The sequence below is a fragment of the Leptidea sinapis genome, chromosome 19 (genome assembly GCF_905404315.1).
Source record: "Leptidea sinapis chromosome 19, ilLepSina1.1, whole genome shotgun sequence".
Taxonomy (NCBI): Eukaryota; Metazoa; Arthropoda; class Insecta; order Lepidoptera; family Pieridae; genus Leptidea; species Leptidea sinapis.
Window position 1 is genome coordinate 7,046,134 of NC_066283.1, and position 10,321 is coordinate 7,056,454.

The following is a 10,321-nucleotide window of genomic DNA, read 5'->3' on the forward strand; positions in this document are numbered from 1 at the left end:
TTTGTTATATCTACAGACTCCCATGCTATATCGTTGGAAAGGTGTTGTTGAGAAAAGCTATTTAGGTTGAAAGATTTCCCATTACGTTTCATTGAATATGAGGTTAGTTTAACTACAATATGCTTAACCAGGCATGCATACACACGAGGGACGAGTGGGACTTTACTAGTCTTAGTACATATATATAAATCCAGTGTCCCGATGTTTGTTTCCAGTGAACTCCTAAGCTAATTTCAATGGAGATTACTTCATGGAGTGCACTTTAGTTGAACTTGAGAGATAGAATTGCTTTTATTTCGATTTGGGACCCATTATTATTTTCTATCAAAATATTTATTGACTCATGGTTTGACAGTTCTGCTATAAAACAATTTCATTATAACTACAGGGAGCATGTTTTACGAAATAATTCTTAATGTTATAAAATGTTATTGACAAATTCATAATAAACTGTATTTTATTTATTATATACAGAACACGTCTGTCGGGTCAACTAGTAGGTAATATATTAACACGCGTTTAACCCCCTTATTCATAATGGTCCGCTAACTTTAAGCAGCCGCTTAGGAGAGTTTTTTCTCATTCTAACCTAGGTCAATAGAAGAAGACAGAGTGAGAATTAGCAATGCTTTAAGTTAGCAGACTATTATAAATAAGGGGGTAAGTCTTTTGTTACATAAATTATTTACCTAGATATATATTTCTAGCATAACTTAATACCTACACAAACTCAAACCACGGTAACCTTTAAAATATTTTTCGCCTTAAGATTGTGTTAAGCCGCACTCTAATACAGTTTCGTTGTATATAATAATAATATTGACACACTTTTTACACAAATTATCTTGCCCCAAGTTAAGCATATATGACCTGTGTTATGGGTTACAAGACAATGATATATTTAATACAATATACTTACTTAAACATACATAAATTCATATAAACATACATAAATACATTTAAACATCCATGACTCGGAAACAAAAATCCATATTCATCATATAAATGCTTGCACCTACCGGGATTCGAACCCGGGACCTCTAGCTTAGTAGGTAGGATCGCTAACCACTCAGCTATACAGGTCGTCAGATATATCGATAATCAAAATCAATGGTAGATATGAATGGGGCTAAACAAACATTTCACAAGTTCGTAATGTGCCTACTTACTATTTGTGTTATAGTTGTTATGTAATATGAGAGCCGAGAGGTGTATTTTAAAGTTTACTTGTTATGTTATTTATGCAATATATTATTGTACATAGTAGACTGGTGCACTTGACAGCCTTGGCCCAATAACTCTGGCAGATCACAACAATCTCTCGTGTTGACAAAAAACAAATTGTTTTAATTTAAGAACGTATTCCATATTTGAACGTATTTCATAAATAATATTATGTCGAATATCGCTGATACGATATTTCGAATAAAAAATCAATCAACCAACCAAGAATTACTTTATTCATTTAGTTCGATAATTGATACTTATGAATGTCAACATATCTACAATTTATTATTTACCATCACTTCGGAAAAAGTTAAGCTTTAATAAGAAGTTCCAAGAAACTCCTTCATCATATCAGCCGGAATACGTCCAGTGCTGGACAAAGGATTCTCCCAAAGACCTCCAAAACGATCGGTCCTGCGTTGCTCTAACACAACCAATTCCGGTGATCTTGACCAGAACATCAGTTCATCTTATGCTGATCTTCCAACACTGCGCTTTTGGGCAGGGCTTTGCTGCACCACCGGCCATCTGTTCGTCGAGCTATGTGCCCTGCCACTGCCACTTCAGTTTCGAAATTATTTGGGCTATGTCGGTGACTTTGTTCTTCTACGGATCTCCTTATTTCTGATTCGATCTCGCAGGGAAACTCCAAGCGTAGCTCTCTCCATTGCCCTCTGAGCGACCATGAGCTATCTCATCAGGCTCATAGTTAGCGACCACGTCTGTGTACCGTAAGTCATCACTGGCAACACACACCGGTTTAAAAACTTGATCATTTTAAGCATTATTTTAGTTGCAATATCCATATCTTAAGATGCCACAAAAATACTCGACGTCATTACTAAAACGTTAATTAGTAAAAAAAACTACAACGGTTTTTGAGAACCGCAGAAGTATGTAAAAGGGTCTTTGACATGGGGAGAAGAACTGATAAGAAACTCCCAGCCAATCTTTTAGATACGATAAGATAAGATAAGATAAGATAAACTTTATTTGCATTGAATAGGTTTCATTACAAGATGGTATAGTACAAATGCTTACAGTTTGCTATTCAGCTCTATACAAAGCATGCAAATGTCAGTGATTTACAATTATTATTTATATAAATAAGAAATTTAAATATCCATGTGACAATTCAAGAATTCACTTACATTATAATATACTGATGTCAATAGAATTTTTTTAAGAGTTAATCTAAATTTATATTCGGGTAAATTTTGTACACATTCGGGTATTTTATTAAATAATTTAACACACATAATAAATCATAGTAACAAAATGTTTAGCCTATTTAATACAATAGACACAATTTATGTGGTCATTGTAGAACCAGGCCTAAGCAAGCATTATTATATACTAAGCATTATTATCTTTAATATAATCCACTATAGTCTATACTATAGTAAGAAATTTAGAGGATCCGTTAAAAATCACTGTCAACACATAGGAATTATTATAATGAAGGAATTAATGAACATATACATGCTATAAACTAACACAAGAAACAAGAATGAAATAGCTATTCCAAAAACGAACTCGGTAAAATAAAAATATACATTTGTATGTCTCAGTGTACAGTTCTTTAATAAAATTCCAAATAATATTACTTACATGTCAAACTCTAGCTAAATTAAAAAAAACATACAAAGAATCGCCGTATCCAAAAAGCCTACTTTGCGATATAGAGGATAAAGAAGGATGGAAAATAGATGCTCCTGGCCCATCTAATAATAATTCTTCATATGTATATCCTATGAATGTAATGGTTGGTTTATATGTGCACTGTAATTGCATTACATAGAATCGTTTAGTGGGCTTGCTTTGTGAGCATTAATTTTAAGATTTTGTAGTTATCATGTGTGCATATAACACGGTTCGTCATACTGACTAAAATGGCATTGCTTGCGGCGGCGTCGATTGTCGTGTCGTCCACTTTCTTCAGATATATGCGAAGGGAACGATATCTGGTCCTTGCGTCAACTCGTGAACTGGTACTGCTTGTGGTGCCTGGTTGGCCTGTTATGGTTAATAAATCATTGTATTTGTTAGATGCGATCACTATTCATTATGACAGTAATAATGACCATCATGTTCACGAAGCATCCTTACACAAACAATGAATTCAAGCTATATATGCATCCAATATACAATAATTTATATTTATACACTTTGTTATTTGCTTTTTTATAAAATATCAGATATTTAAAACGCCTTTAAGTTTGAACACTATTCATATCTTGGATGCAGCACCATACAAAACCAATTTGTTATGTATATTACAGCCATTGTAAAATACTCTATTGATTGAAAAGAGTGGCCGTTGAGTTTTTTGTATCTTCTCACGAGCTCTAGTTTTTCTGAACATAAGGCAGATTCAGTAATTTAAAAGGAATATTTATAGTGACGATTCAAAAGCGCTTAGTTTAGGCCAAATTGAATAAAGTTTATTTGACTTTGACATTGACTTTAAGCTTTCTATGTCAAAAAAGCATTAATATAGATATTTCTCATAGTTGTATAATTTATATAATATACAATAACTTACATAAATATAATGATAACTTTCTTTACGACATAAAGCAGAGTTCTCGATATCAGAATCATCCAGTCACCACATGTTCAGTCCCGAAACCCTTCTGGATCCCTTGTGGGGTTAATAAAACTTAAAGATCCTCAAGGCTGATTTGTAGTTATAGATGATTGAGACTGGTTCGTAGCCCCGTCACAATATACAAACGTTGGAACAAATAATGCCTAGACGTGGAAAATTTGAAGAACAAAATTCCTTGTACGGTGTTTCCGGTACGATACGACATGGGTACCTTCAAAAAAAGCGCGTACACCTTCCTTAACGGCCGGCAACGCTCCTGTGATTCTTCTGGTGTTGCAAGAGAATGTGGGCAGCAGTGATCACTTAACACCATGTGACCCGTACGCTCGCTTGTCCTCCTTATACATAAAAAAAGACCGATAACTAATTCCGATCAGAATTTTTGGGTTTTTTATTTTCATTATGATGGGCAGGGCGTAACAATTACCATCAACTGAACATCCTGCTGATCTCGTCCCTTATTGTCATTAAAAAAACTATGTCATACCAACCACTCCAATAAACAGATTTGTCAAAAATAATCACAACAATGAAGAAATATCTAGACAGTTCTCAAGAAATCTAGAGTATCGATTAGAAACAGCATTGCAAATTGCATTATCATACAGATTGGTTCAAAATATAAGCTGTTGCGATAATAAAAATATTTTAAAGAATTCGTTCGGACAAGTACGAGCGGGTATAGTCTCTTATACTGAAAATGTTTTGAGATTTTATTGTTTTAGTAATATTTGAATGGCTTTGTCTCACCACTGGGTGGACCACTGGAACTACTCATCGATATATATACGAATAGCTTTAGCATTTTTTTATGAAAGAGAGGACAAACCAGCGTAGGTGATCACTTAACATCAGGTGACCCTTATGTTAACTGATCACTGCTGCCCACATTCTCTTGCAACACCAGAAAAATCAAATGAGCGTTACCGGCCATACAAAAAAGTGTACGTGCATTTTTTTAAAACCGCACGGTGGAGGGACACCACCTATCCAGATGTTGGGGATGATATCCTAATTTGTGGGGTATGGTTTAAGGTGGAAATCGGCGGCTGGAATCAGGTTAAGATACATAGTAGCACCGAATTGGTGATGAAGCTGTGAGGCATCGTAATTCTTAAATCCATATATTATAATCATTAGGTAATATTGTTAATCAAAGATTATATATTTTGTCACTTTTCAAATTTTGGATTCGTATTTTTATATTTTTTTTTTCAAAATTTGAATAATAAACTTTAACAGATCAAATAACAAAGTTTATGAATATAGAAACCATGCATTATAAACTGCACCTAAGTTTGAGTATACAATTAACAAATTATTAATTACTACATATACGTATTAGTACCAAATAAGCTAATTTACCTTTCTGCATAAAGATGTATATGCCTAAATATAATTTAACCATACGCTTTTGCTTGTAACGCAAGCCTTGGTTGTAACGAGTGTCGCAAGTGCGCAACGTTCCGAGTCGCCGCTCCCCGCTACCGCCTGCGTTTCCGCTCTCGCTCGCACCACACAATCATTAACCATCGCTAATTATAACTTATCTAACATCTATTTTATGGTGTCTTCTATTTATGACTTGATTCCTTGGCGTTGCGTTATAGTAGACACTTCATATCAAAGAACATTTTGTACCGCATTTGTTAAGTCTATTGAGGCTGCTCTTGAAGTATCAAATGCTCTTAAATTAATCTAGAGACACTTTTTTCCAAAATTGTTACCCTTTCAATCAATCTAAGTATTTTTTTCTTCCTAGAGGACTTGTAAATAAGATTATATTGTATATCTTTTGGGAGGGAGCGTTGGTGTCGGTGAAAATGTATTTTATTTAATATTTCAACTACGTAAATTGTTAGTAAGAAACAGAAAATTAAAAGATTTTCAAAATTCTCCAATAGCTCCATAGAAGAAAAACGGAAAAATATAGGAAAAGCTGTAATATAAGCAACATTTGCAATTTTCACATTTAAACAGAAAACGAATGGATATTCCTCCTTGTATTAATTTTTTTTTGGATTTTAAAAGTATTTAATAGTTTTTTAGATATTTTCAAACACCCAAACTTATTTTTATGAACTTAAATGTTGTGCAATTTTCTCGAGCGGAACTTTTTTTTTTCAAGTATCATCTAGACTCTGATGTGAATTGAATGACGACTAATTCATATTTTTCCAAGACTGCTAAAATGAGTTGAAAAAAAAGTACATGCTGCCTAGACTCATACAAACATACAGATACCTAAACTACGTTCAAAATTGTTAAGTTTTGCAGTTGATATATTTTCTCATAAATATAAAACAAACCAATGCTTTCAAACATTTTAGTCTCATAAAATTTGATAATAGCCAACTTTGAGAACGAAAAATAAAACTATTCGCAATTCTACATATTTTATTATAGCAAGGTACCAATTAACCAAATTATAAAACTATGTAAATTATGTGTAATGTAATACACTTTCCGGTTACATTGAACACTACCATTTTAATGCTCTAGTTCTGTTGTCTCTGACCTTCATGTGCTAGATATAAATAGTTATCTGTGATTGTCTATTGTCATTCAGGGTTACTGAAACGTTTCTCTCGTATTTATTATAACAGCGTTACCTTCAGAAATGAACAGTTAGAAGCCTGTCCAGAAATCGACACGTACCAATTTTCGATTTTGGAATGCATAACGTTTTTTCAACCCTTGTACGATAAAGAAAGCGTCTGAAAAAGAAGTATTCTGAAGAGCTGTTTGACCGGCTGCTTTTATATCCCTTTGGTTTAAGGCTGGGGAACAAGCTAACGGCCTTGAGGAATCGAGCGGAGCTAGGTTACCTCTCTCACACAAGACCGCCATAGTTTTCATTCGAAATTAGAAAGCATTTTTAATTTATTACAAAGATAATACAATTTTCTATACTAAACTAACAAGACTATGTCATGTTAAATAGTGTAGGCGTACAATTAATAAAATTTCATACAATGTTTATCTGGATTGAATGATTATCATGGCTCCAACTATAAAAGTTAGGAATATTTTGTTGTCTTTTTTTGCACTGTCTAAAAAATATAGAAATGTTTTTATTACATTGAATTTTCTTTCCACATTCTGTAGATATGGAATATTTTTTTGTATAAATAAAAGCTTTATATAAACCGTCGAGGAATAGTTTCAATTATGCGCTATTTTCACGATTTCTTGGGATAGCAGACCATCGTGCACAAGTTGTTCATATTACAATTTGCTGGTTTACAGGTGAACCATCATTACAAACTTCCTTGTGCGTTGTTTCCGGGATGATACAACATTCATTCATAGTAAACGCTCCGTGATTCCTCTGGTGTGACTGGAGTGTGTGGGTGGAGGTAATCACTCAACACCAGGTGACTCGATAAGCTTCCTCTTCCATAAAAAATATCACTGCTCTTTTACTTTAGTCGTATACAAACAGCTAATCTGAATAATTTTGTTTGAACCAATTTTAGGTATTTGATTTACAGATACAAAAATAAACTATTATAATTAAAAAAATCTGTAAAAATAACTAACTTTTATACAGCCTTACCTACCTTATCATACTTACCTTAAAGTATATGATCCAATTTCTATAAGCTATAATGTAGATAACTGATTTGTCAATTGCATGCTAGATTTGTGTTCCGATATCCTTTGGCATTTTACGATTTTACTCATCAGGTCACCGAATTTTATTATACGTTTACAATTACTGTATTTTGTGTTGAATAAACTGAATCTACCATATGTTCTGAAATACTTGAGCTCGTGAGAAGAAGGTATAGAGACAAAGGCTTTAATATACAAAACAAATTAGTTTGTACTATGCTGTATCCAATACTTGAACCGTGTTTAAATTTAAAGCGTTTTAAACATCAAATATTTCATAAAAAATAATAAACGATTAACTGTTTAATATAAATTAAAACTAAATTGGATGCACCGATCTTTAGAGCTTGAATACAATGTTTGTGTAAGGATGTTTCGTGAACATGATGTTCGTGATTACTGTCTTATTAATAAATTAATGAAAAAGCCAATATCCTCCTTTAAAAAAATTGTTTGACTCTTACCACTCGCATAGAAACAATACACGTCTATTATTTTTGGTATTTTTGACCTTGCCCCATCCGATCGTGGAATGGTGGTTGCCCGTTTGGCGGATTATTAGATTTTCCAATAAATTGTTAATTTAATGGATAATAAACAAATTATGCTTAACAACTGGTGATTAGTAAATTAAATTTTATTTTGTTGTAATTAAAACTGTATATAATTAAGTTTTAATTTACATTAATTATTGTTTCTCAGCTTAGGTAATTGGGTACCTACTAAGTATTTTGACTTAGCATAACATTTGATGTGGTATGGCTTATTTATATGCAATCAGTTGTTAGCTCTTGCGTCATGCTTTCTCTCCATGAGAAATCGCTCTTTCGTTACATAAATTTGAAAAAAAGAAAAAATAATTTTAATTACGACAACAGTAAATCTTGGAAAATTTCGATTCAAAAATTATACAATCATCTACCCATATAATAATAACGCTCAGAAGGATAGTTTCATTCATAGTTCCTGTCAATATAGAAGTAACATTATAATTAATGTGTGAACACAGACATCAAAATAATGTTGCAAGTTAATAAATTAGTAAATTGTAAGAAATACTAGATTATATGTAATAAAGAAAGAAGAAATATAATATAAATTAAGAATTTAATTAAAACATCACGTATTTAATAATTATTGTTGCAAAAATTTTTGAAGTGTAAGTAAAGAAGATCTTTAGAATCGTTGTTTTTTGAAACTCGATGAAACGAAAAAGCGAGGCGATAGAGGCGCCGTTCCCAGCTATATCCAAGGTTTTCTAGAGCCTAGGGAACGAATTTGTGATAATTTTTGAAATCCAAGATGGCCGCCGTGCAAAATTATGATTTCAACGATATGGATATCGTATTCGAGGTTTTCGAGGGTACAGAGAACGAATTTGGGATAATTATTGAAACCCACGATGGCCGCCACGCAAATTTATGATTTCAACGATTTTAGTTCCATGTGGCACAACAATTTCCGAAATATGCATATAACTTGTTTATCTAAACAAGTTTCACTTCAAAAACATTCCGATGTATTGAGAACCTCCTCCTTTTTGGAAGTTGGTTAAAAAGAGTGGCAGTTAATGTTCTCACGAGCTCAACTTTTTCCAAACATATGGTAAATTCAGTAATTACTTGTTTTAAATTTCTTATAAATTCTTTAAAACTTTTCTGATAAACTTTTTTTAATAATTGTTTAAGTATTTCTCTTAAATTCTTTTAAATTTAAATTTGACTATTCAAAGCGATAAGTTTAAGCTTAATTGTATTAAGATTATTTGACTTTGACTTTGAATACTTATAACATCATGTGGCGTCGGACATTATAGACTCCTTTCAATATATACTAATAAACACAAAAAACTATCCCAGTGGAGGAATTCGGGGTGTATAGTACTTACAAAGCTGGCAACATACTTTTTAAATGGCGTCTGTTTTATTTACAAATTATTTTGCTTTTTTGACGGATGTATAAGCTTAAATTAAAAGTTGTGAAATAGTATTTAGGTGTGAAATGTGCTTTTCTTATCATAATTTTTAAATTACAAGACGCTTTTGCTATCACTGCACGGTGTGTAATTTTTCAATTAAATTTGATTGAACTGATTGTGTAATGATAAATTTGATTGAAACGTATGTGGTCATAAACGACCACATTGAAACTGCTTCATTTCGCTTGGGCCTACTCACGTCTAAGCGTTATAATTCTAAGCATCTACCGCTAGCATTAAAAAAATTACCCCCCACAGCAATGATTTCTTAGCCTCTTGTTTAAATGGTTAATTTAAAAAAAAATATAGACTTAAGGAAATTTATTTTTAAACAAATATTTAAACATGCTAACTTAAATTCGCCGAATAGAAGAGAATAGATTCATCTAATTTCGTTGATTTCGCAATTGTATTCATAAATCCTAGTTCCTCGCTCCGTGTTTTTCATACTCTTCGCATCATGTACGAGACATTGATATACACTTTCAATAAAAAGTATTGGCTATAATTTAGACAATATTTTTAAAAGCTTTATATGTCTAAAAACACCTAAATGCGTAAATTTACAATATCTTACCTATTCTATAAAGTATTTATAGTCGGGTGAAAATAACGTTCAAAAATTTTGATACGTAAGTAGATAAAGTCAAGCGTACAAAATGTCCATTGTACATCAGTATTTATACTCTAGCGGGAGTCGATGGCTCGCATCACCATAAATAATAAATTGAAAAAAAGTATTGGCTATAATTTAGACAATATTTTTAAAAGCTTTATATGTCTAAAAACACCTAAATGCGTAAATTTACAATATCTTACCTATTCTATAAAGTATTTATAGTCGGGTGAAAATAACGTTCAAAAATTTTGATACGTAAGTAGATAAA

General features: G+C 32.2%; 1 protein-coding gene across 1 annotated transcript in view; it reads right to left on the bottom strand.

The window, feature by feature from the left end:
- Positions 1 to 10,019, bottom strand: part of LOC126969791 (uncharacterized) — a 37,997-nt gene extending 27,978 nt beyond the window's left edge. The window contains exon 1 of the mRNA XM_050815356.1: positions 10,012 to 10,019. The gene's annotated coding sequence lies outside the window, so the exon portion shown is untranslated. The remainder of the gene's footprint in view (positions 1 to 10,011) is intronic.
- Positions 10,020 to 10,321: the final 302 nt, after the last annotated feature.